At 42.3% G+C, this 24,231-nt stretch overlaps 1 long non-coding RNA gene and 1 pseudogene across 1 annotated transcript; both read left to right on the top strand.

Annotated features, from left to right (window-relative positions):
• The first annotated feature begins 972 nt into the window (after window positions 1-972).
• Window positions 973-23,631, top strand: LOC107131364 (ly-6/neurotoxin-like protein 1; annotated as a pseudogene).
• LOC132343852 (uncharacterized) lies at window positions 15,673-19,198 on the top strand. Its single transcript, XR_009492851.1, has 2 exons — window positions 15,673-16,631; window positions 17,639-19,198. It is a non-coding gene; the product is annotated as an uncharacterized lncRNA (long non-coding RNA).
• Window positions 23,632-24,231: the final 600 nt, after the last annotated feature.

The raw sequence follows: 24,231 nt of genomic DNA, 5'->3' as shown, positions 1-24,231 counted from the left end.
AATTATTAGAAAATTAAGTCCATTGGTTTATCAAAAGAATAATACATTTTTGTTTGAATCAGAAGGATGGCTTAACACCACAATATCTGTTACTATAATCCATAACATCAATTAAAGAGGAAACTGCATGTTGTGTGGTTACAAGATAAATCTACAAAAGTCAAGAGTTTTTTTCTATACCGGTAATTACTAAGTATTATTTTAAAAAATTTTTAAAACTTAGAAAAGTGAATATGAGAAGATCATGAACATGGGGAATATAAAATCATGGAATGCCAGTCCAAAAAATCTGGTATTTATGCAGTATGTTGTTGTTGGCTGAGTCATGTCCAACTCTTTGTGACCCCACAGACTGTAGCCCCCCCAGGTTCCTCTGTCCATGGGATCTCTCAGGCAAGAGTAATGAAGTGGGTTGCCATTTCTTTCTCCAGGGGATCTTCGCAACCCAGGGATGGACCCTGTGTCTCCTACATTGACAGGTGGATTCTTTACTGCTGATCCACCAGTGAAGCCCCATTTGTGAAATATACAATGGGGAAAACTCAAGTTGGAAAATAACATAAGTGGGTCTATTTTGTGGAGATGAGTAGCAGAGAGATCTTACTAGTCAACAAGAATGAGAGACTGAGCTGGAACCGGAGTTTTTCCAGAAGACTTACTTATATTTGGGAGAAATCAACAGAATTTGGTTACTTAATTAATTTTGGTAACTAAAGTCCAGACTGGGTAGGTGGTTCTTCTGTTAGGCTATGTAGTGAAGAATGATGGAAATATTTCAGGAACAATGACATTGAGTTTAGCCAAGCTGATTCTGAAGTCCCTCCAGAATCCCCAAGTGGTAGGAAATACGAATCTGAAGCTTCAAGTAAAAAGTAGAGTTAAAAACATTAATAGAGAAGTCATTCATGGAGCGATGATATTTGGAGCTACAAGAGTCAGTGAGATCACCTAGGGAGAATGTGTAGCCTGCAAAGACGGCCAAGACAGAACGTTAGAAAATGCTGACATTTAAGGGATGGAATGAGGCAAGAAGTCAGTAAGATGCTTGAGTAATTGTTGGAGAGAAAGGAATGTGCAGAGTCACATAAGCCAGGGAAGAGTTCCAAAAAGGATTACTCGCCAGCAGCCTGGAATGCCAGAAGGTCACGTGGGAGGAGCATTCTGCAACACGGCCTCCAGGTCTTTGGGGAAAACAAGTTCAGTGAAGTAGTCTGGGTTGAAGAAGCATCTTGCAGTCTACTGAGTATGCAGAGCTGAGGAATAGATGGACTCCAAGAATCTAAACCACTTTTCAATAAATGTAAGTAAGAGCTTAAACTTGGGGTGATATTAGTGCATAGTTTCATAGAAGTTATTTCATAGATACAGTTTCATAGAAGTTATTGTGATAATTGAGACAATTGATTTCAGAGGTTTAGATGGCATCTAGTAAGCAGTCAGTAACTTTTGCTTATTGTTGTTATTTAAATCAAATAGATAAGACTATCTGTTGAGGAAAGGAAGGACACAGGAATAAAAGCAGAAACAAGTATTATGTGTATTTAAATGATCACTGTCCATACTTCCAAAAAAAAGATGACCAGGAGGCAGGAAGTGGTCAGTTGAATCATGCTCTGATGAACTTGTAATAAATTCAACCAACGCACAGTCAGGCCAGTCTTTCCTGCAACACTCCATATTGAACAACGGGGGGCAGGGGGAGGAGTGGAACAAATGATTTGTTGGGAGCATTCTGGTTTTAAGAATTCAGTTCAGTTCAGTCGCTCAGTCATGTCCAACTCTTTGTGACCCCATGGCCTGCAGCACGCCAGGCTTCCCTATCCATCACCAACTCCCGGAGCTTGCTCAAACTCATATCCATCGAGTCAGGGATGCCATTCAACCATCTCATCCTCTGTCATCCCCTTCTCCTCCTGCCTTCAATCTTGAGCATCAAGGTCTTTTCCAATGAGTCAGTTCCTCACAGCAGGTGGCCAAAGTATTAGAGCTTCAGCTTCAGCATCAGTCCTTCCAATGAATATTCAGGACTGATTTCCTTTAGCATTGACTGGTTTGATCTCCTTGCAGTCCAAGGGATTCTCAAGAGTCTTCTCCAACATCACAGTTCAAAAGCATCAATTCTTCAGTGCTCAGCTTTCTTTACAGTCCAACTCTCACATCCATACATGACTACTGGAAAAACCATAGCTTTGACTAGATGGACCTTTGTTGGCAAAGTAATGTCTCTGCTTTTTAATGTGCTATCTAGGTTTGTCATAGCTTTTCTTCCAAGGAGCAAGTGTCTTTTTATTTCATGGCTGCAGTTACCATCTGCGGTGTTTAAGGAATGGCAAGGGTTAAAAAAATCTGGTGTGGGAAAGGGACAGGCTCTGAACAAAGTAAGGAGACCCTGCTAGACTTGGAGGATGGGGCAGAGTTATGGGAGTGGAGGATCAGATTAGGACAAAGATCAAGTTAACTGGTAGGAGGAAAGAAAAAGGTTTAGAAATGAGCAACTTCAATCAGAGGGAGAGACCTGGGCATCTCACCAGCCATATTCTTCTATTTCTATTTCATTTATTCTATTTCTTCTATTTTCCCTCCCTTACCTGTGTACCTCTAGTACATTCAATAATCATTTCTAAATAACAATGCTAATTATAACTAACATTTTTAGAGTTAGGCAGATGCCATGTTAAGCAGTCCCCAAAATATTACTATGGATCAGAAAGCTTTTTTTAAAACTAATTTTTACTAGAGTATAATGCTTTACAATGCTGTGTTAGTTTCTATTGCACAGCTAAGTGAATCAGCCATACATATACATATGCTATGCTATGCTAAGTGACTTCAGTTGTGTCCGACTCTGTGTGACCCCATAGACGGCAGCCCACCAGGCTCCCCCGTCCCTGGGATTCTCCAGGCAAGAACACTGGAGTGGGTTGCCATTGCCTTCTCCACATATACATATATCCTCTCTCATTTTGGTCATCCCATTTAGGTCACCACAGAACACTGAGTTCCCTGAGCTATATAGTAGGTTCTCATTAGTTATCTATTTGATATATAGTATCAATAGTGTATATATGACAATCTCAATCTCCCAATTCATCCCAATCCCACTTTCCTCCTTAGTGTCCATATGTTTGTTCTCTATGCCTGTGTCTCTATTTCTGTTTTGCAAATAAAGGATCAGAAATACTCTGATGCCCGTCCCTGTTGACTAAACTTGCAGAGTAAGTGGCAGAACTGGGATTTGAACATGGATAATCTGAATCTCGCATGACTGAGTGACTTTACTTTCACTTTTCACTTTCATGCATTGGAGAAGGAAATGGCAACCCACTCCAGTATTCCTGCCTGGAGAATCCCAGGGACAGAGGAGCCTGGTGGGCTGCTGTCTATGGGGTCGCAAAGAGTCAGACACGACTGAAGTGACTTAGCAGAAGCAGCAGCAATCTGAATCTCAAGGCTGAGCAATTATGCACAGCACATACTGCAATTTGAGCATCACGTAGGCAGTCTCAGTGATGGTCCAATAAGCCCTGCTCCCTGGCAGTTTCACCCTTGTATAATTCCCTTCCCTTGCATGTGAGTTGTATTTAGTGCTGGCTTCTAGCAAATAGAATGCAGCAGAAGAGAGGAAGTTACTTCTGGGATCAGGTTACAAAGAGGTTGTCTTCTGTCTGAAGCACTCTCACTCACTCTACCATGTTTGAGCTGTCCATGAGAGATCTATGTGGAAAAGAACTTAAGAAGTCCGCTGGCCAAGAGTCAGCAAGGAACTGAGCCTCCCAGTTCCAGAAGGCTACAAATAACTGAATCCTGCCAACAACCATGTAAGTGAGTTTAGAAGCAGATTCTCCCTTGTCAAGACTTCACATGATACCACAGCCCCAGCCTACACTCTGACCACAACCTTATTTATGAGAGACCCTGAACCAGAAGCACTCAGCTAAGCCATGCCCAGATTAGACAACAGAAATTAAGAGATAATAAGTGTGCATTATCAAAAACCGCTGTTTTGAATTAAGTTATGCTACAATAGATCAAAGCTATGGTTTTTCCAGTAATCATGTACAGATGTAAGAGCTGGACCATAAAGAAGGTTGAGCACCAAAAAATTGATGCTTTTGAACTGTGGTGCTAGAGAACACTCTCTAGAGTCTCTTGGTCAGTAAGAAGATTAAACTAGTCAATCCTAGAGGAAATCAGCCCTGAATATTCATTGGAAGGAATGATTCTGAAGCTCCAATACTTTGGCCACCTGATGCAAAGAGCTGACTCATTGGAAAAGACTCTGCTCCTGGGAAAGACTGAGTAGAAGAAGAGTAGAAGAGGGAGACAGAGGATGAGATGGTTAGATGGCATCACTTACTCAATGGACATGAGTTTGAGGAAATTCTGGGAGAGAGTGAAGGACACGGAAGCCTGGCATGCTGTAGTTCATGGAGTCACAAAGAGTCGGACGTGACTCAGCAATTAAACAACAACCATAGGTAACTAGTGTAAGCATCTACTCTGTACCTGACCCTTTATGGATGTTTGGAATACAGAATTATGTAAGACTCGGTCTCTGATGTCTGAGCACTTCTAGGAGAAACAAGGATATGAACAAGCGATTCCAAGAGAACATGGTCCAGGCACAGGGCACCTGGACTAGTAGTGCTCAGCTCTAGTTGAGGGGAGCCAGAACACCTTCACAAAGGAGGTGAAGCTTGATTTGGGTCTTTTTTTAATTTTAATTGGAGGCTAATTACTTTACAATATTGTAGTGGTTTTGTCATACATGGACATGAATCAGCCATGGGTGTGCATGTGTTCCCCATCCTGAACCCCCCTCCCACCTCCCTCCCCATCCCATCCCAAAACATGTATGTTATCATATGTGAAACAGATCGCCAGTCCAGGTTTGATGCCTGAGACAGGGTGCTCAGGGCTGGTGCACTGGGATGATTTGGGTCTTGAAGGATGATTCAGAGTTAGTCAGATGGGCAGTTAGGGAATGAATAGTTTCATACAGAGAGAACAGATATGTGCCAAGAATGGAAGATGAAACAGCAATTAAATATTTGTGGTCGAGTGTGGCTGATATTACAGACAACTAAATAATAGAAAGTCTTGTATGCTTTGCAAGAACTTCCAAACAGTCAAAAGACCATCATATATAATACATATTTGATTTATTCATGAACCTGGACTATTTTGAAGTCTTTTTTAGGTTCAGTTCAGTTCAGTTGCTTAGTCATGTCTGACTCTTTGTGACCCCATGAATCACAGCACTCCAGGCCTCCTTGTCCATCACCAACTCCCGGAGTTCACTCAGACTCATGTCCATCGAGTCGGTGATGCCATCCAGCCATCTCATCTTGTGTTGTCCCCTTCTCCTCCTGCCCCCAATCCCCCCCAGCATCAGGGTCTTTTCCAATGAGTCAACTCTTTGCATCAGGTGGCCAAAGTACTAGAGTTTCAGCTTTAGCATCATTCCTTTCAAAGAAATCCCAGGGCTGATCTCCTTCAGAATGGACTGGTTGGATCTCCTTGCAGTCCAAGGGACTCTCAAGAGTCTTCTCCAACACCACAGTTCAAAAGCATCAATTCTTCAGTGCTCAGCTTTCTTCACAGTCCAACTCTCACAGCCATACATGACCACTGGAAAAACCACAGCCTTGACTAGACGGACCTTTGTTGGCAAAGTAATATCTCTGCTTTTCAATATGCTATCTAGGTTAGTCTAAGTCACAAATAGCACCCCATTAGGAATATGGCCTACACACAGACCTGTTTGGTTCTCAATGTTATTTTATTGGTTTGAATTAGTTGTTAATATTGAACAAATAAGAGGTTTAAGATAAATAGCCAGATGCCCAGCTTTGATAAAGACATCGGAAAAACTTGCATTTCCATTTAACAGCAATTGGCTGCCCCTTTAGATAGAACACACACTCCAGTTTATCACAGTTCCCACCTGACCCAATGAAGATCTTTAACTCTGCATCTTCTGCTCTGGAAAGATAAATGTGTATTCAGTATAAGCATCACACCGTCAGGAGACGTGGTGGTGAATTCCCATCAGCTTATCAACCAAGCAACCGCTTGGAAAGATCAAGCAGAAAAAGTATTGATTTAAAACAGTGTTTCTTACACTTTAATGTGCAGACTAATAACCTGGGCTTTTGTTAAAATATGAATTCTGATTCAGTAGGTCTGTTGGGGAGCCTGAGATTGTGCGTTTCTCATAAGCTCCCAGGAGACAGTGATGCTGCTGGTCCAAGCACCACACTTGGAGTGGCAAGAGGATAAAGAGGACCACAGCATTGTGCTTCTAGCCTTGAGAGTCAGAGTTTTCTGGGATTGTAGTTTGCCCTCTCTGCTGAAAGAGGCTCTTCTAATTGGAGTCAGCCCTGGATCTCAGCTGGACTGGGGATGGAAGCTGAGAAAACAAAATAATCAGTGTGTTGAAAAGATTATTCCTTCCAGAGTTTTATAAGACTTGTGGAAGCTAAGGGAGCACTTTTGGACATTCTTCTGTGTGCCCCAGGTTATCTCATTTAATCCTCACCCAAAACGCACACAACAACAACAAATTATAAGGCATATGTGTAGGATAATGGGTAAAAAAGTGGGCTCTGAAGCCAATCTGCCTAAGTTCATAGCCAAATCCTGCCACTTATTAGACATGCAGCTTTGGGCAAGTTACTAACCTCTCTCTGCTTCGGTTTCCCATCAGTAAAATTGGGGATTATAATAGTACACACTTTACAAGATGTTGTGAGGATTAAATGAGTGAATACATGGATTGTTTTCAAGACAGTGTCTGGCAGTGTCTGTAAAATTATTTGCTATTATTATCTCTTCCTTATGAATGAGGAAGTGAAGGCCATGCAAAGTTCATTTGGTCACAGATCAAATGATAGGCCCAGCTTTCTTTTCAAAGACCTTAGAGAGTAAGGGAGGAGAAAAAGGCCCAGGTGAGTGAGGCCGTGTCTGAAGAGGAAAACGGTACATGGCCTCCCCACTGGTCCTTTTCTGTCCTAATCCACAGTTCAGTCTTGTTCAGGAGATGTGTGTGTGTGTGTGTGTGTGTGTGTGTGCGTGTGAAAGTCACTCAGTTGTGTCCGATACTTTGTGACCATATAGTCCATGGAATTCTCCAGGCCAGAATACTATCCATGGAATTCTCCAGGCCAGAATACTGGAGTGGGGAGCTGTTCCCATATAGACATATGGTAATAATAATAAGTGTACTGAATATGTACATCATCTCATTTAATTCTCACAAACAAATGTATGATGTAGGTACCTTTGCATTGTTATTCCTCCACTTTGCAAATGGGTGTTTGGAGATCCCCAAGCTTGCATATATAGTAAGTTTTAGTAACCAGGATTCAAACCAAGGCAGTCTGTGTTTAAAATTTGGAGAACTATACTGCCTGAATAAAAATTGTATATATAAATGGCTTCATGATGAATTCAAAAAACATCTTAGGAAGACATAATACCAGTTTTGTATAAACTCTTTTGGAAAGCAGCAAAGTGAGAAATACTTTCCAATTGATTTTATAAGACCAACATTACCCTACTATCAAAATCAGATAAAGATATTACAAGAAAACTACAGACCAAAACCTCACGGTTATACATGCAAAATTGCTAAATAAATATTCACATATTGAATCTAACAATATAGAAAAAGGATAATACATTATGACATCTAAGGTTTATTCCAGGAATCTAAGGTTGGTTTACTAATCAAAATAAATCAGGTAATTCATCATATTAACAAACTAAAAAGAAAAAATATGGTCATCTCAATAGAGGCAAGAACATATATAAAAATTCAGCAACTTTCACTTCTAATAAAAATTCTCAGCAATGTAGGAACAGAAGGGAGCTTCTTTAACCTGATAAAGAACATATACAGCTAAACTATAGCATACTTCATGATGAAAGAATGAGTGCTTTTTCTGAAGGATAAAAAACAAGACAAGAATGTCCTATCCAGACAGAAACAAAAAAATTAAAACAATCTTTATTTGTAGATGACATTATCTTCTACTCAGAAGATCTGATGGAATCAACAGACCTACTAGAACCAATAAGTTAGTTTAGCAAAGTTGCAGGATACAATTTTAATGTACAAAAAACAACTAGATGTCTATATAATAGCGGCAAACACTCAGAAATTTAAAGTAATAAAACACTGTGTGGATCACAACAAACTGGAAAATTCTTAAAGAGATAGGAATACCAGACCACCTTACCTGCCTCCTGAGAAATCTGTATGTGGGTCAAGAAGCAACAGTTAGAACCAGACATGATTCCAAATTGGTAAAGAAGTATGTCAAGGCTGTATATTGTCACCTTTTTTATTTAACTTATATGCGGAATACATCATGCAAAATGCCAGGTTGGATGAAATGCAAGCTGAAATCAAGATTGCTGGGAGAAACACCAATGACTTCAGGTATGCACATGACACCACCCTTATGCCAGAAAGTGAAGAGGAACTGAAGAGCCTCTTGATGAAAGTGAAAGAGAAGAGTAAAAAAGCTGGCTTAAAACTCAACATTCAAAAACTAAGAGCACGGCATTCAATCCCATCACTTCATGGCAAATAGATGGCAAAACAATGGGAAAAAGACTCTCTTTTCTTGGGCTCCAAAATCACTGCAGATGGGGACTGCAGCCATGAAATTAAAAGACACTTGCTCCTTGGAAGAAAAGCTATGACCAACCTAGACAGCACATTCAAAAGCAGAGACATTACTTCACCAACAAAGATGCATCTAGTCAAAGCTATGGTTTTTCCAGTAGTCATGTATGGATGTGAGAGTTGGACTGTGAAGAAAGCTGAGTGCCGAAGAATTGATGCTTTTGAACTGTGGTGTTGGAGAAGACTCTTGAGAGTCCCTTGGACTGCAAGGAGATTGAATCAGTCAATACTAAAGGAAATCAGTCCTGAATATTCATTGGAAGGACTGGTGCTGGAGCTGAAGCTCTGATACTTTGGCCACCTGATGTGAAGAACTGACTCATTGGAAAAGACCCTGATGCTGGGCAAGATTGCAGGAGGAGAAGGGGGCAACAGAGGATGAGATGGTTGGATGGCATCCCCAACTCGACAGGCATGAGTGTGAGCAAGTTCCGAGAGTTGATGATGCACAGGGTAGCCTGGTGTGCTGCAGTCCCTGGGGTCACAAAGAGTCAGACACAACTGAGTGACTGAACTGATTCATAATAGCATCAAAAATGTGAAATACTTAGAGATAAATCTGACAAAAGATGTGAAAGACTTATGCATTGAAAATAAAACATTGCTAAAAGAAGTCTTTAAAAGATCTAAATAAAGGAAGAGATATACTTGATTCACGGACTCATGAAGATTCAATATTGTTAAGATGATGAAAATTCTCCCAACTTAAAACATAGATCCCATGAAATCAAACAAGCAGGGTTTTTTAGTGGAAATTGACAAACTCATTCTAAAATGTTTTTGGAAATACAAAGGACCTAAAATAGCCAAAATACTGTGAGGGAAAAAAAGACAAAGTACTAATTCTATCTGATTTCAAGACTTATTATCAGATCAGATCAGTCGCTCAGTCGTGTCCGACTCCTTGCAACCCCATGAATCGCAGCACGCCAGGCCTCCCTGTCCATCACCAACTCCCGGAGTTCACTCAGACTCATGTCCATCGAGTCAGTGATGCCATCCAGCCATCTCATCCTCTGTCGTCCCATTCTCCTCCTGCCTCCAATCCCTCCCAGCATCAGAGTCTTTTCCAATGAGTCAACTCTTTGCATGAGGTGGCCAAAGTACTGGAGTTTCAGCTTTAGCATCATTCCTTCCAAAGAAATCCCAGGGTTGATCTCCTTCAGAATGGACTGGTTGGATCTCCTTCAGAATGGACTGGTTGGATCTCCTTGCAGTCCAAGGGATTCTCAAGAGTCTTCTCCAACACCACAGTTCAAAAGCATCAATTCTTTGGCACTCAGCCTTCTTCACAGTCCAACTCTCACATCCATACATGACCACAGGAAAAACCATAGCCTTGACTAGACGAACCTTTGTTGGCAAAGTAATGTCTCTGCTTTTGAATATGCTATCTAGGTTGGTCATAACCTTCCTTCCAAGGAGTAAGCGTCTTTTAATTTCATGGCTGCAGTCACCATCTGTAGTGATTTTGGAGCCCAGAAAAATAAAGTCTAACACTGTTTCCACTGTTTCCCCATCTACTTCCCATGAAGTGATGGGACCGAATGCCATGATCTTCGTTTTCTGAATGTTGAGCTTTAAGCCAACTTTTTTACTCTCCACTTGCACTTTCATCAAGAGGCTTTGTAGTTCCTCTTCACTTTCTGCCATAAGGGTGGTGTCATCTGCATATCTGAGGTTACTGATATTTCTCCCGGCAATCTTGATTCCAGCTTGTGCTTCTTCCAGCCCAGCATTTCTCATGATGTACTCTGCATATAAGTTAAATAAACAGGGTGACAATATACAGCCTTGACGAACTCCTTTTCCTATTTGGAACCAGTCTGTTGTTCCATGTCCAGTTCTAACTGTTGCTTCCTGACCTGCATACAAATTTCTCAAGAGGCAGATCAGGTGGTCTGGTATTCCCATCTCTTTAAGAATTTTCCACAGTTTATTGTGATCCACACAGTCAAAGGCTTTGGCATAGTCAATAAAGCAGAAATAGGTGTTTTTCTGGAACTCTCTTGCTTTTTCTATGATCCAGAGGATGTTGGCAATTTGATCTCTGGTTCCTCTGCCTTTTCTAAAACCAGCTTGAACATCAGGAAGTTCATGGTTCACATATTGCTGAAGCCTGGCTTGGAGAATTTTGAGCATTACTTTACTAGCGTGTGAGATGAGTGCAATTGTGCGGTAGTTTGAGCATTCTTTGGCATTGCCTTTCTTTGGGATTGGAATGAAAACTGACCTTTTCCAGTCCTGTGGCCACTGCTGAGTTTTCCAAATTTGCTGGCATATTGAGTGTAGCACTTTCACAGCATCATCTTTTAGGATTTGAAATAGCTCAACTGGAATTCCATCACCTCCACTAGCTTTGTTCATAGTGATCCTTCCTAAGGCCCACCTGGCTTCACATTCTAGGCTGTCCAGCTCTAGGTGAGCATGAGTGATCACACCTTCGTGATTATATGGGTCGTGAAGATCTTTTTTGTACAGTTCTTCTGTGTATTCTTGCCATCTCTTCTTAATATCTTCTGCTTCTGTTAGGTCCATACCATTTCTGTCCTTTATCGAGCTCATCTTTGCAAGAAATGTTCCTTTGGTATCTCTGATTTTCTTGAAGAGATCTCTAGTCTTTCCCATTCTGTTGTTTTCCTCTATTTTTTGCATTGATCGCTGAAGAAGGCTTTCTTATCTCTTCTTGCTGTTCTTTGGAACTCTGCATTCAGATGCTTATATCTTTCCTTTTCTCCTTTGCTTTTCACTTCTCTTCTTTTCACAGCTATTTGTAAGGCCTCCCCAGATAGCCATATTGCTTTTTTGCATTTCTTTTCCATGGGGATGGTCTTGATCCCTATCTCCTGTACAATGTCACGAACCTCATTCCATAGTTCATCAGGCACTCTATCTATCAGATCTAGTCCCTTAAATCTATTTCTCACTTCCACTGTATAATCATAAGGGATTTGATTTAGGTCATACCTGAATGGTCTAGTGGTTTTCCCTACTTTCTTCAATTTAAGTCTGAATTTGGCAATAAGGAGTTCATGATCTGAGCCACAGTCAGCTCCCAGTCTTGTTTTTGCTGACTGTATAGAGCTTCTCCATCTTTGGCTGCAAACAATATAATCAATCTGATTTCAGTGTTGACCATCTGGTGATGTCCATGTATAGAGTCTTCTCTTGTGTTGTTGGAAGAGGGTGTTTGTTATGACCAGTGCATTTTCTTGGCAAAACTCCATTAGTCTTTGCCCTGCTTCATTCCGTATTCCAAGGCCAAATTTGCCTGTTACTCCAGGTGTTTCTTGACTTCCTACTTTTGCATTCCAGTGGCGATAGTAAACAGGACAGTGTGAACTGGCATAAAGATAGAGAAATAGATCAATGAAACAGAATAGAGTCCATAAATAGATACACAATGTACAAATAACTGGTTTTTTAAGAAAATCCCAAAGTCAATTCAGTAGAGAAAGGATAATCCCTTCAATAAATGGTACTAGAACAATGAGATAGCCATCTGCAAAAAACAAAATGAACCTCCATCCATACCTCACCTCATATATAAATATTAACTCAAAATATATCATAGATCTAAATATAAAACTTTAAACTGTAAAACATTTAGAACATAGGAGAAAACCTTTGTAAGCATGATCTGAGTCAGGGGTTCCCAAACTCTGGGATCTAATGCCTGATGATCTTAGGTGGGGCTGACGTAATATTAATAGAAATAAAGCACATAATAACTGAAATGGGCTTGAATCATCCTGCGACCACTTCAACCCCCAGGTCCATGGAAACATTGTCTTCCATGAAACCGGTCCTTCAGCCAAGAAGGTTGATGACCCTTGATCTAGACAAAGATTTTTTAGATTTCTCATCAAAAGCATGATCCAAAAAAGAATGAACTGATAAGCTGGACTTTATCAAACTAAAAATTTTTGCTTTTCAAAAAGACTTTTTTAAGAGAATAAAAAACAAGCTGTAGACTGAGAGAATCATATAATTGATAGATCAAATAGTTGATAAGGGATCTATATCCTGATTGTATTCAGAACTGACAAAACTCAATCATAAGAAAACAAGCCAATAAAAGTGGTCAAAATATTTGATAGAACAGAACTTCACCAGAGACATACAATTGGTAAATAAGCATAGAAAAAAATTCAGTCATTAATTAGCCTTTACAGAAATGTAAGTTAAAATCACCTATCACTATGATACCTATTAGAATGGTTAGAACTTCAGATTGACCACACCAAGTGTTGGTGAGGATGTGGTGAAAATATACTGCTGCTGAGAATGTAAAATTGCACAGTTACTTTAGAAAATAGCTTGTCAGTTTCTTTAAAAGTTTAAAATGTACCTACCATATGAACCTACCATTCTACTCCTAGGAATTTACCCAGAAACAAATAAAAGTATATATTCATACAAAAATATGTACATGAATATTCATAGCAGCTTTATTTTTAATAGTCAAAAACTATAAGCAACCCAAATATTCATCAACAGGTGAATTAAACCAACTGTGATATGTCCATGCAATGGAATACTACTCAACAGTAAGAAAGAATAAAATATTGATACATGCTACAAGATGATAAATCTCAATGATGCTGAGTGACAGAAACCAGGCCCCACAAAAGTGCATACTACATTACTCCATTTTTATAAAACTGTAGGAAGTGTAGACTAATGTGCACTGACAGAAGGAGAATCAGTGGGTTGTCTGGGAGGTGCACGCGAAGACCTACAAGGAAGCACAGGAAACTTTTGAGGATGATGAACACGACGATTATCTCAATTGTGAGGATTTCACTGGTATAATTCCAGGTCTGCTGCTGCTGCGTCACTTCAGTCGTGTCCGACTCTGTGTGACCCCATAGACAGCAGCCCACCAGGCTCCCCCATCCCTGGGATTCTCCAGGCAAGAACACTGGAGTGGGTTGCAATTTCCATCTCCAAATTACACACTTTAAGTATGTGCAGTTTGTTCTATGTCAATTATACCTCAAAAGATTAAGTATAATAAAAAACTTTAACTGGATGTATAGATGGATGGATAAATGAGTGGGTGGATGAATGAATGGAGTCATCTTTACTTCACTTGTAGCCTAAAAAACAGGACATTTCCCCACCAAATTTTTTCAACAAACCTTTCTTATCCTGTTGGGGGCTCATCTGTCTCCCTGTTCATACTACATTGCCTGTCCCAACTCCTGCCACCTTAAGGACCAAACCCTTGATCACTAATCACATTGTCATTAGATTAGTCTCCCCTCCAGGACTGTATAAACTTTATTAGTTCAGAGCTTTTATTTCCTTTTTTCACCACAATCACAGGACTGGCCCTAGCACACAAAAACAAGTACTCAATAAAGATTTTCTGGTAATTGATTTATTGATTAATTAATTGGAAAAGCTATAAATTCTACAAGGTGTTAATTGTTTTCACAATCCAATGAGATTTGGGGAATTGGGTTTTTACTAGACTGTTTTACCTTCAAAAAAATTATGGGACCTTTGACTTCCAACTTCCTCATAATTGCCACATAATGCTTTGATAATCAGAAAACTGGCTCCAAAAATAACTAAATGAGTACCCATACCACTTAAATTTTAAAAACAACAGCCCAGCAGATTCAGTGGCAACTCTAGCCAAATTAGACTGGTCCTTCCACTGTCTGTGTTATGCTGGAGACTGACATCCCACCCTCCTCTCCTCTTTAAGCTTAAAGTGGTTCTGTAAGAGTCCAGCAGAAACCACACAACAAATTGAAACAATGGATTCATGGAACAGAACAATCAAGAAAGGAGCCAAGGCCAATCAAAGTGGTCTGCTTAGACAAAAACTGTGATCTAGCAAATTTCTCAGAAATATTTATAGCTTTGGAAAGCTTTGAGGAACATGGAACACTCAGGCAGGTGGAACCCTGGCTTTAAATTGTAGGGGGAACAAAGTGTTCCCTCCTGGCTTAGATTCCACAGAGCTGAGCGTTTGGTTTCTGAGTCCTTCCTGACCTCAAAGATGACATTTGGCCTTTCTGAACCCCTGTTTCTTGCTTTCTTTAGTGAAATTTATTTTGCCCTACTTGACTCATAAAGCACACAATAACAACAGCCATTGCTTACTTAGTATTTATTATATCTGAAGCAGCGGACTAAGAGTTCTTTCCTTTTTACAAACAGCGCTGTTCTAATGCTCATTCTACAGATGATGTAACTGAGGTGCATGAACCCAAGATTCATACTGCCAGGTAAGTGGTAGATCAAGGATTTGAACTTGGGTCTACCTGGCTCAAGAGCCCTAGGTCTCAACCTCTGAACTGATGTGGGGTTCAGATTAAATGTAATAAAGTATACACAGGTAAATGAAGGGAAATTTTACTGAGCCTCTCTTATGAACCTCATAACATCTTGACAGATATCACAATATGAATTGCTCTCAAGTTGAAAGGTGAAAGTAATATTATGGCCCTGCCAGGGTGGCATCTCTTTAGAGACAACCTCCAGACACTGCTTTTAAGCAAATCCCTCTGAAGACCCTTCCCAGATAATTGGATCCAACAGCCTAGGATCTCAAGTACAGATATACTTCGGAGGTATTAGGGGTTCAGTCCAGACCTCTGCAATAAAACAGATATCTCAATAAAGTTAGTTACACAATATTTTTGGTTTCCCAGTACATACAAAAAGTTATATTTACACCATACTGAAGTCTATTAAGTGTGCAATAGCATTATGTCTAAAGAAAACAATGTATATACCTAATTTAAAAATGCTTTACTGGCTCTAGACTGTTACTCCCAGCTTTGGGAAATTTTCACATGGAAAGCCATTTTAAAATTAAATAAAGCTATTTTATCAGTTTTGTTGTTCAGTCACTAAGTCACATCCAGCTCTTTGCAGACTCATGGATTGCAGCACACTAGGCTTCTGAATGAGCTAAAAAATGTTTTATTGCTAAAAATGCTAACCATTATCTGAGCCTTCAGCGAATCATGGTCACTGATCACAGATCACCATGACAAACATAATATCAATGAAAAAGTTTGAAATGTTGGGAGAATCATCTAAATGTGACACAGAGACATGAAGTGAGCAAATGCTGTTGGGAAAATGGCGTTGATAGATGTGCTTAACACAGAGTTGTCACAAATCTTGAATTTGTTAAAAAGTGAAAAAAAGCACTATCTGCAAAGGGCAATAAGGCAAAGCACAATAAAATGAGATCTGCCTGTATAAACTTAAAGGACACAAAGACCCACTTATCCTCCAGGGCAAGAGAAGAAAAAGAACATCCCATCCTTTTCTGATGAGCCCCCAGCTGAGAAACAAGACGCAGTTCATTCTTGGACAGGCTATTTTGCCATATTAAATTCCTAATGAATTGCACCACTGCAGCTACATTATCTCATTTAATCCTCACACTAGCTCCAGGGAGGTTTTTCTTCAGAGGTTTGAGTAGGGGCGCACCACTTTGCTGCACTCTATCCAAGAGGGCTCCTCCTCAGGGTGGAATCAGAGCAGGAGGGTCATCAGCTAAGGTCAGATACAGTTTTCAGAGGAAGGTAACACACAAGCGAGAGGGAAGGGGAGTCTTCCCCAGCAACATTCAGATCTGCCTAACCACCCCTCCACACCCGAGGGGCGGTGAGAGACATAATTTCCAGGTAGGAACTATGGTCACTGTTAATATTTATTAAGCAGTTATCACGCGTGTGTGCTTGCTGCTCAGTAGAGTCCGACCTTTTGCAACCCTATGGACTGTAGCCTACCAGGCTCCTCTGTCCATAGAATTTTCCAGGCAAGAATACTGAAGTGGGTTGCCATGCTCTCCTCCAGGGGATCTTCCCAACCCAGGGATCAAACTCAAGTCTCCTGTGCTGGCAAATGGATTCTTTACCATTAGCACCACCTGGGAAACCCAAGCACTTATAATATCCAGGTAAACATGCTTAAACATACTAGTCCACTTCTTCTCACAACAACCAAGAGAAGTGTCGTTATCCTAGTTTTGCAGATGAGAAAACTAAAGCTAACAGAAATAAAGATTTTTTCCCCTAAAAGATTGGAGCCAGCAAGTGCTAGAGGTAAGATATGAACCCAGGCAATCAGATTCCAGAGGTTGTACTGGCTCTCGCAGAATCTTTAGAATTAAATCCACGAAGCACTGTTATTACCCTCTTTTGACAGCTGAGCAAGCAAAGAGTTGAAGAGGTGAAATAATATCCTCAAATTAGTAGGTAACAGAGCCAGAAGCCCACCCTTCATCAAGGTCAGCTTGCTAGAATCTCTGCCCACTGTAAAGGAAAGTACTTGAAAAGCTAAGGAAAATGTGCAAACCTAAACTTCCCTTTTCTCCAAAATTTGAGTTTATCCTTGCCCCAAGGGGAGAGTTAGTAAGTCTGTTCTAGGCTGTTGTATCATGGGATCTGGAAAAGAAGAAAGGCTTGTGGTTCCTCAGAGGGCTCCACTCATACACCCTTTGATCTGTGCTAGCAAATTTTGTGAAAAACCTATGAAAAAATAATAGCCAGTTTTTATGTGGTGCTTACGATGTGCCAGTCCTTGTTCAAAGCAGTTATAAACATATTAACTAGCTAATCCTCTAAGCAATTTTATTAGGTCAATACTAGTGGTGTGCTCTGAAAATTTTAACAACCAGTTCCCAGGGGAAACATTTGCCTATGTGTCTGATATAAACATTCCCTCCACCACCAGTTTCACAATGCCAGTACGGAGCCCTGGACCCACTAGCATGTCTGATCGCTGCCCCCAACCAGATGCAACACACAGAAATCGCCTCAAGGACATATATAATAGTAAAATGAAGTCAAATGATTAGGAATTGATGAGTTTTGAGGTCTTATTGCTTTGATTTTAATATAATTTAACTCCAAGTTTATAGAATTTAATTTTTAATAATGGCTTTTTTTTTTTTTTAACAACCAGCTCACAACAGTCCTGATAATTCAACAATTGGCCTTCATGCGCTTGCGCTGGCTTCAGCCTCTCTGTAGTCAGCACGGTTACTGTTATTTGGGGCGAAGAGGCACACAAAAAAAGGCCAATTTGCACACAACTTGGAAACGGGCAAAGCCAGAATTCAGCCTGGGCAGTCTGGTTCCATCATCATCTTACCAACTGCTTCTCTCGCAAAACCTGGGTGTCTTTCTGTCTAGACCAGCAACCCATAGGCCTTTCTTTCCCCTGCTTGTCTCCGGACAAACATCCACTGCATTTGACCGGTGACTCACAGAAGGGCGTGAGACTTCTTCCTAGAATCTCGGAGAAGCTAAAGGCCTCCATCTGCCTGCACACCCAAGGGTCTCCAGCGCGGCGATGAGCTGCGCAGGACCACACCTGGCCATGCGCCGCATCCCGCCAGGCGGGGCGCTGCCCTCGAGGCTTGACTGCGCCTGCGTCCAACCGTACATCCATTATGGAAAGGAGGGTCCCTTAATGTAGCGCAAATTATAGCTGGAACACAAGCAAATTGCCGGCTTTTACTAGCACATAAACTGAGCGGAACCTTTGAGATGGATCCGCATTACCCTAAACGGCATCCATAATTCATACCTGCAGCAGCAATGCCTCCCTCTCGGAGGGCCGGAGCCCATCTATTATTGATGGGCCCCTTGGAAGGCCGCGACAGAGTGTTTCTCATGCTCCAGCCATCTGCCGGCGTGGTCAATTCCTCAGGCGGCGGCAGCACATTTATTCATCAGTATCAACTCCCAATTAGTTTCCTAGCAGGACCCTGGGGGGGATTTATTTGAGGAATCAAAGTGAGTGTTTCTAGAACAGTACCCCATTCCCACCCCCGCGACGCTGATCAATACACACAGAACCAGAGAGCAGTAAGCAAGCGTTCGTTTTCCCCGTGATTTCCATCACCGGGAGCAACGCTAAAGCAATACTCAGTTTCTCCCGGCGGAGGGTCTGGATGACTGGGGGCTTCTTGACGTCTATGAGGAGGTCCCTGAATATGGAGGTCCCAGAGCACAGATATCTGCGTGATTTTTCCATCACCTAGACTTTATGAAATGCCCATTATATTCTAAGTTCTTTGTAAAAGGCCTTGTAACAATTCTTTGAGATGGTTTACTTATTATCCCACCCACTCCTCTTTTTTATAGCGGGGAAACTGAGTTTAAATAACTCACCCAAGGTCACCCCCCTAGTAAGCCGCAATGCTAAGATCTGAGCCCAGGAAAACTGATTTCCAAAATCTAGGGGTTTAACCATTACTCCATGCTGCCACCTGGAGGAAGAGGGAAGGGAACCCACAAGTGATTTCCTGTGGGTCACAAATCCCTAGTGAAACTGGGACATTTAGCTACAATAGCACTACAATAAGGCTAACCAAAACCAACAGACTGGTTGAGTGTGGAGGTAAATGCTGGGTATATGTGTGTTTCGTGTGCCTACTCTTTCATGGTGTGATTTATTGTCTTATTGAATGCCTGATTTTTAAATGGCTAAATAAATTAATGGCTATTAATAAATAAATGGCTGTAAAAGACTAGATCCTTTAAGTGAGTCTCGGGGGAGGGGATATGGAGGATGAATTGAGTACCCAGAATTTAGAAGGCTGAGATCCACTGGACAAATAAAAAACCATTCGAGTTTAGAGCTGGAAGGAAAATAGTCATCAAACACCCAGGTCCATTAAACACCTGCCCAGGTACCAGGCTTTGTGTCTGGCTCCGGGGATACAAGAATCAATAAGATGTGGATTCTAATGTCCTCAACAGACTAATCAGGTAGATTAAATAGACAAGTAGATAACTGTAACATGTGGCAGAATAACACAGGGCTGAATATAAACAAGTCTCCCCACAACCATGCCTTCTCCTTCCCTCTGCAAGGCAGGCTGAGCACAGGTGGAGGAAATCACACCATGGTGTGGTCTGGTGAGACTGCGTGCTCTGCAGGGCTCTCACCGTGTCTGGCTATCCTTTTAAGAGTCCCTGGCCAGTTTCTAAAACCTCATGTCTTCCTTCTAGAAAATTGTGGCCAGCAGTAAGAAGAGCTTAAAGCTTCTACCACTTCACCAGAAAACTTCTCTACATCTGTGTCTCCCAACCTTTGTGTCTCGTCTCCATCATCTCCACCTGGGGACCGCACCACAGAGATGGTCCAGTTGGTGTGAGGTTCCTGATGGGCCCTAGGCCATGGAGCTGCCCCTGAACAGAAACCGAGATGGTGTCCAGAGTTGAGAGTGGAACAGAAAGGGGAGACTGTGGTGCCAAGGGGAGGGTTTGCATAACCATGGGAGATCAACTTCAAGGTCCAAAGGAGTTGCCCAAATGAGGAGACCTTCCAGCACATAAAACCAGGGATAGAAAACCCACAGACAGACGAGCTGGATGGTGGGTCAAGCAGGCTAGCGATTGTTTACAATACTTCAATGCCCCTATCTCCCATGACCTATAGGAGAAAGTCCAAAATGGGAAAGAGTGGTATGAAGGTAGGAAATGGAAATATCCCAAGAGCCCTAAATATTTCCCCACTACTTTTTTTTAAAACTGCCAGATAGATTATAAATAGCAGTGACTGCAGATGGTGAGAAGCAATGAGAGTGAGGTGCTGCCATGTTGATTGTGTCTGGCCCAGCCTGCTCAGGAGGCCAGCACCCCATCATTCCCCAATAAATCAGCAGGTCATTTTTCACTGAACTGAAGCTCAATACTCCCATCGTTTTCTCCCCTAACCAGCCCCGAGATTGCTCTGTGCTCTTTATTACCTTTCAATGACTTAAGCCCCTGAACTGAATAACTTCATCAAGGTGTCAACCTAAACAGATTTTCCCCATAATGGCCCAACTCTCACAGGTTCTTAATGAAAAATATTGATTCCCAAGGATTAGTTGCAGATTTATGTGTTGGGATGCTGATCTCTCTGTCACCTGGCACCTTATCAGGAGATGAAAGGACCTAGCTCCCCTTCGTTGTTTTAAAAAAGCAATCACTGGCTATGTCAGGGGGCAGCTTAGGTCCAGAAAAACAAATAAAATTCTGTGTCTGGATCCCATGGAATACTTAACAGATAGCGAAGGGAGTGGCAGGGCCTGGCACCAACACACCTGTCTCTCTTTCCTCATTAAGCATCTTCACTGGTTGGGTTCTGGGGAGACCAGGCATGGAGGAGCTGGGAGCAAATGTGACAAGCAGCCCTCTTGGTATGACTGATCTCTGGGACACAGTCTGGAGGCTGGTACACCCTGTCTGGGGCTGGAGACACTAACTGGAAGGAATTCAGCAGCTGCTGTCTCCAAATGGCATTCAGCCAGCATCAGCCTAAGTTGGCTCTGCCAACTCACTCTGATAAACATGACTCTCAAGGGATGAAGTTGAGACTCTGGCACCTAAAACCTCAGAATCTCTCCCATCACCCAGAGGTGGCTGGGATGACGTGATTCATCCTTTATCTATTTGATAAATATTTATGGAGGGTCTACTATGCGCCAGGCACTGTGCAAGGCATTGGGAACACAGTGGTCAGCAGAGTCAGATATGGGTTCCTCCTCTCGTGGAAAAGGCCCCCCCCACCAAAAAAAACCTACATAAATAAATGTAAAATGGCAGCTGTGATGAGACAAGGTCCCACGTGGGGATGAGCACAGGGCTGCAAGAGCCTGAGAGGCCCTACCTTGTGAGAGAGGTCAAGAGAGATTCTCCAAGGAAGTGATGGTCAAGGTAACACCAGAAGAATGGGGAGTGTTTTGGAAAAGAAGGGAGGCTGGGGAGCACTTTGGCAGAGAAATGGTGTCTGCATAACGCCTTTGGGGTCATTTTCCTAAGAACAATAATAAGCCATTGAAGGATTTTAAGCAGGAGGGTGACCTGACCTGATCTTTACTTTACAAAGATCACTTTGGCTGCTCTGTGAAGAACAGATGGAGCAAAAACAAGAAGAAGAGGAAGGCTTAGGAAGGTGATCTAGGCAAGAGACAAAGCAATGATGAAGATGGAGATGGAGAGAATGGACAGAATGAAGGAGACTTGGGAGGAAAAATCTACAGGCCTGATGCTGAATTGAATGTGGGACAGGGATAGGCTGAGGGGAAGGAGGAACAAGGATAATTCCCACAGTTCTTGACTGAGCCATTGCTTCTCTGAAATGATGGTCTCTCACTAGGGGCCCCCATGAGGTTCCCTAACCACTGGAAAGCACTGCAGAGCAATGTGCTCATGAGCTTTTCACCTCCTACAGCAGGGTTGGCAAAAGTCTTCCGTAAACAGCCAGGTAGAAAATATGTGTAGCTCTGAAAGCCATCCTTTCTCTGTTATTCAGCTCTGCTGTTGTAAAGTAAAAGCAACCACAGGCAATATGTAACAAATGAGTGTGGCTGTGTTCCAATAAAACTTTATTTACAAAAACAAAAGGCCAACAGGGTTGACCTCTGCCCAAGAGAACCTGGATGAATGGGATGCATGTGAAAACTCAGCTGACCCCAGAATTTCCCAGTCTCAGTAAACTGGAGTATTCCACTGAAACAGGGCGTTCATTCCCAGGCCTGGAAACTTTGGACCTGCCCAGGAAAATGAAGCGGAACATTGAGAACTCTGAGGGCCCAGGTCCCCACGAAAGACTTCAGGTCAGGGGAAGACTCACAGAGCTGGAGCTGGGCTCATAAAATAGAACTTCAGCTTCTTCAGGCCTCCTGGGGGGGGCGGGGGGCAACAACTTCCAGAGAGAAACCCAGGACAAGTCTTTCCCATATATATCCATCTGTATTTATAACAGAATTTTTTTTTTTTTTAAGCACCAGAAGGGTACATACATAAGAAACTAGTAAGTGCTTATCTATATGCCTGGGAGTGGAAAGAGACTTTCACATGTATACATTTGTATATCATTTTAGGTTTTGAACTCAAGCATTGACTACTTGAAAAAATTCATAAGTATGTTTGTTCATAAAACACCCTCTGTTTCTAGATAGAGTTGCCTAGTTGCCTACCATCAGAATTTTTTAACTATTGAAAAATACTCATACTTATCTGAAAAATCACAACCTAAAATTAGGCCTGGGCCACAGCTTCGCGAACATCCCTGTAAAGCTGGGCTGTAAGAATGAGGGGCACAGCCAGCTGCTGGGGTACAGAGCTGACTGTGTAACACAAGGGGCTTCAGAGCCTCAGGCAACCAGGAACTCCTGGAGGATGAGGTGTTGTCCCACGCCCCCTGTGCCTTCCCCCAGCCCTGGATTGAGTTGAATCAAGGACCAGCTGCTCTCCACTTCCCTGCTCCCACTCTGCCCTCTCACCTCCAGCCATGGCTCCTCTACCCGCCCTGGTCCTGGTGGCTCTGGTGTGCTGACTTGTAGCCCAGGCTCTGGACTGCCACGTATGCACCTACAGTGCAGAGAACTGCTTCAAGCCCATGTGCTGCCTGGCCCTGGTCACCTACGGCACAACTACAGACTTACTACACCCCAATCAGGATGAAGGTGAGCAAGTCTTATGTGCCCAGCTGCTTTGAGACCATATACAAGGCCGCTCCAAGCTCATATGCACCACATCCTGCTGCCATCCTGTAATGGCTCTGGCCTCTTGGCTCCCTGGACCCTGGCCCTGGCCCTCATACTCCTGGCCACCCTTGGGGGTCTGCTCTAAAGCCCTGTTGCACTGGCTACAGACTCACTGGGGGGCAAAGCACAGAGCAGCGTGGCCCCAACCTCTCCCACTGCACTCCCCACCCACCCTTCCCCTCCCCAGACCTCCCCAGCTACACACAGGACTATCTGCAAAAGGACCCTAGACCTCCCCCAACCACCCTGGGATCTGCTTCCAGGCCATGACCTGTTGTTTTTCTAAAGGCTGATGTGGGACCACAAAATAAATGGATAAAAATAAAATAAAATTAGGCATAAAGCAGATTTTAAGCACAGCTCCAATGTACACAGGACTGCAGATTATCCGGTAAAAGGTTAACAAAAGCACTGTTTTCCAGTTTGGTTCTCAGGTCTGCTGTCTCAGTTAGTAGAAGTCTGCTTCCAACTTCTCCCCTTGTGTTTTCAACAACTTCCTGTCTTCAGGTAAGAGCATCCACTTTTACTTAGGGAACTTACCCTAGTGCATTGAAGATTGTTGGCCAAGACTGTCAATAGAGAGGTTGCTGCCCTTCTAGTGTTGGTCATGTGACCCAGGCTAAGCCAATCAGATTATTTCTCCCTGGACTACAGCTGGAGGTGGTTCTTGCAGAGAAAGAAAAATAGTGAAGTTTCTTTGAGGGGTTTTCTGTTACTTCTTGTTGCCTAGATCTTTGGGGCAAATCTTTCAAAAATATGATTGTTTGACTTCTGTTTCAATTTTAATTGAATTTTTTAGCCTAGGTTGGCCAAAATCCATGCTTGTGGCTTAATACCAATGCTGCTGCTGCTGCTGCTAAGTCGCTTCAGTCATGTCCAACTCTGTCCGACCCCATAGACGGCAGCCCACCAGGCTCCCCCATTCCTGGGATTCTCCAGGCAAGAACACTGGAGTGGGTTGCCATTTCCTTCTCCAATGCATGCAAGCGAAAAGTGAAAGTGAAGTCGC

The sequence above is a fragment of the Bos taurus genome, chromosome 25 (genome assembly GCF_002263795.3).
Source record: "Bos taurus isolate L1 Dominette 01449 registration number 42190680 breed Hereford chromosome 25, ARS-UCD2.0, whole genome shotgun sequence".
NCBI lineage: Eukaryota > Metazoa > Chordata > Mammalia > Artiodactyla > Bovidae > Bos > Bos taurus.
This window is presented reverse-complemented; position numbering and strand designations above follow the sequence as displayed.